The sequence below is a fragment of the Grammomys surdaster genome, unplaced genomic scaffold, assembly GCF_004785775.1.
Source record: "Grammomys surdaster isolate TR1022 unplaced genomic scaffold, NIH_TR_1.0 126313, whole genome shotgun sequence".
NCBI classification, from domain to species: Eukaryota; Metazoa; Chordata; class Mammalia; order Rodentia; family Muridae; genus Grammomys; species Grammomys surdaster.
This window is the reverse complement of record NW_021621113.1, coordinates 5,155,766-5,158,558: the sequence shown is the minus strand read 5'-3', so window position 1 is coordinate 5,158,558 and position 2,793 is coordinate 5,155,766.

Sequence of the window (2,793 nt, the reverse complement as noted above, 5' to 3'; positions counted from 1 at the left end):
AGAGAGAGAGAGAGAGAGAGAGAGAGAGAGAGAGAGAGAGAGAGAGAAACTAAACTGGTCTACAGAGAGAGTTCCAGAACAGCCAAGGATACACAGAGAAATCTCATCTTGAAAAAAAAAAATGAAGTTGTGGTCTGCTTTGGTCAGTCCTGTGGATAAACTCAGTGAGAGAAAGTCCCAGTGTAGCCCAGTTCCCCCACCTCCAGATGATTTCCTAGTAGTCGGTCACTCGGAGGTGAGACAACTCCCTCCCACAGAATAACTCTTCCCTGGGAAGTCCTAGTGTAGAGGGAGCAGTGTGATTGGAAAGCCCTTGCCTAGCAGGCACAAGGCCCCAGTTGAGAATTCTAGTATAATCTATAATGTGCTCGTGAACAACCAAGATGGCCAGGTGTGGTGTGCTCTACCTGTAACCCAACTTTTTCTGCAGAGGCCCGAGGCTGGAAGAGCTTGAATTTGGGGTCAGCTTGGATTCTAAAGCAAAACCCTGTTTCAAGCAAATACCCGGAACCAAGTTTGTCAGGGACTCCAGGGGTCTCTTTCCTCTTCTAAGTCTGTTCTCGGCCCCTCTGTTCAGGACTGAGAAGACATCCGGGATGAATCCCCGAGCCATGTTTGATTCTCATGCTTTGCCATGTTAGTAACTCTGCCTGTCCCATCTCTGTTTATTAATATATTTTTAAGATTCATGTAGTTATATATTTTATGTATATAGGTGTTTTATCTGCCTTGGCATCTGCACACCAGAAGCCGCCATTGGCTGCCATGGACTAAAGTTATTGATGGTTGTGAGCCACCACGTGGGTGCTGGGAATTGAACTCAGAATGCCTAGAAGAAAAGCCAGTGCTCTTAACCGCTGAGCCATCTTTCCAGCCCCTTTGCTTTTTTGGCGGTTTGGGGGAAGTTTTTGTGGTTTTGTTTAAACACAAAACATACACGCAAGCCATCTATTCATTTTCTTCGCTGCATAGCCTGAGGTTGGGATTGGTGACTCTGAAGACTGGCTGTGCTGTTCTTTCTTTTCTTTTCTTTCTTTCTTTCTTTCTTTCTTTCTTTTTTTTTTTTTTTTTTTTTTGATTTTTCGAGACAGGATTTCTCTGAGTAGCCCTGGCTGTCCTGGAACTCACTCGGTAGACCAGACTGGCCTCGAACTCAGAAATCCGCCTGCCTCTGCCTCCCAAGTGCTGGGGCTTTTTGGTTCTTAGAGGACACATCGTAAGCAATCTCAGCACAGTTAAGATTTTTTTTTTTTCACATCAGTAGCACTTCCAGCTCCTTGATATTGTGGACCAGAAACTTCCGGAAGCCGCTAGGTAGTCCGTGCTTGATTTTTCTTGTTGCTCCCCCAACCAATGTTGGGCATCAAGATCTGGCCCTTGAATCTTCTCTGCACCCTATTGTCAGTGCCTCTGGGTTTCTGCCAGTTTCCCTTAATTTTCACATATCGGTCTGACGGGTGCCTGACGAACTTCTTGGTCCTCTTTTTGACTATCCTGGGCTTCACCAGAGGCTGGAGGGCAGCCATGAGGGCTGCAAAACTGATGGCTATGGCAGCACAGGCAGCTCCAGGCAAGGCGCTTTAAAATTTATTTAAAATTTATATATATACATATATATATATTTTTTTTATGTGTGTGAGTGTTTGGCCTGCATTTATGATAGTCGCTTTGCAAGTGCCTGATGCCCTCACAGGCCAAAACAGAGTGCCTTAACTCCTAGGACTCTGTTAAGTACTGTTGTAAGCTGCCATGTGGGTGCTGGAAACTAAACGTGGGTCTTAGATTTGAGCAAGTGCTCTAAACTGTTGAGCTCTTCAACATCTCTTCAGCTCCACTTGTCTACTTTAATATATTTTTTTATTTCTTATTTATTTATTTTTGGTTTTTCGAGACAGGGTTTCTCTGTGTAGTCCTGGCTGTCCTGGAACTCACTCTGTAGACCAGGCTGGCCTTAAACTCAGAAATCCACCTGCCTCTGCCTCCCAAGTGCTGGGATTAAAGGCATGCGCCACCATTGCCCGGCAAATTTATTTTTTTAAATACTTTAAAACATCGGGTCCCCTGGATCTCCAGTTACATATGGGTGTGAGTGTAGGTACTAGGAATTGAACCCGGAACCTCTAAAAGAGTAACCAATGCTCCTACACAGAGAGCCATCTCTCCAGCCTGCATACTTGACATTTTGAACCTTTTTTTTTTTTTTTTTTTTTGGTTTTTCGAGACAGGGTTTCTCTGTGTAGCACTGGCTGTCCTGGAGCTCACTCTGTAGACCAGACTGGCCTCGAACTCAGAAATCCACCTACCTCTGCCTCCCAAGTGCTGGGATTAAAGGCGTGCGCCACCACCACCTGGCAACATTTTTTTTTTTTTAAACTAAAGGCACTGTCAGGACTCCAACATATAAGTATACATTTGCACACTATCAGTTTCACTAGCTAAAAACCCAGTCTAACACCACTGGTTACTGAACTAAGTATAGTATTATTATTATTATTATTATTATTATTATATTGTGCACTATGGGGGATTGAACCTAGAGCCTGGAATGTGATAGAGTAAACCCTTTACTACTGAGCTATAGCCCCAGATCTCTTACCTCTTTTCATGCATCTTTTTTCGTGTGTGTGTGTGGGAGGGCCAGAGCACACTTGTGACACTAGAGGACAACTTCTGGAGGTCTATTCTTGCCATCCACAATGTGGTTTCTAAGAATTGAACTCAAGTCATTATGGTTGACAAGAGCCATTTTACTGGCTCCAGACCTCTTTACTGTTAGAGAGAGAGAGGGAGGGG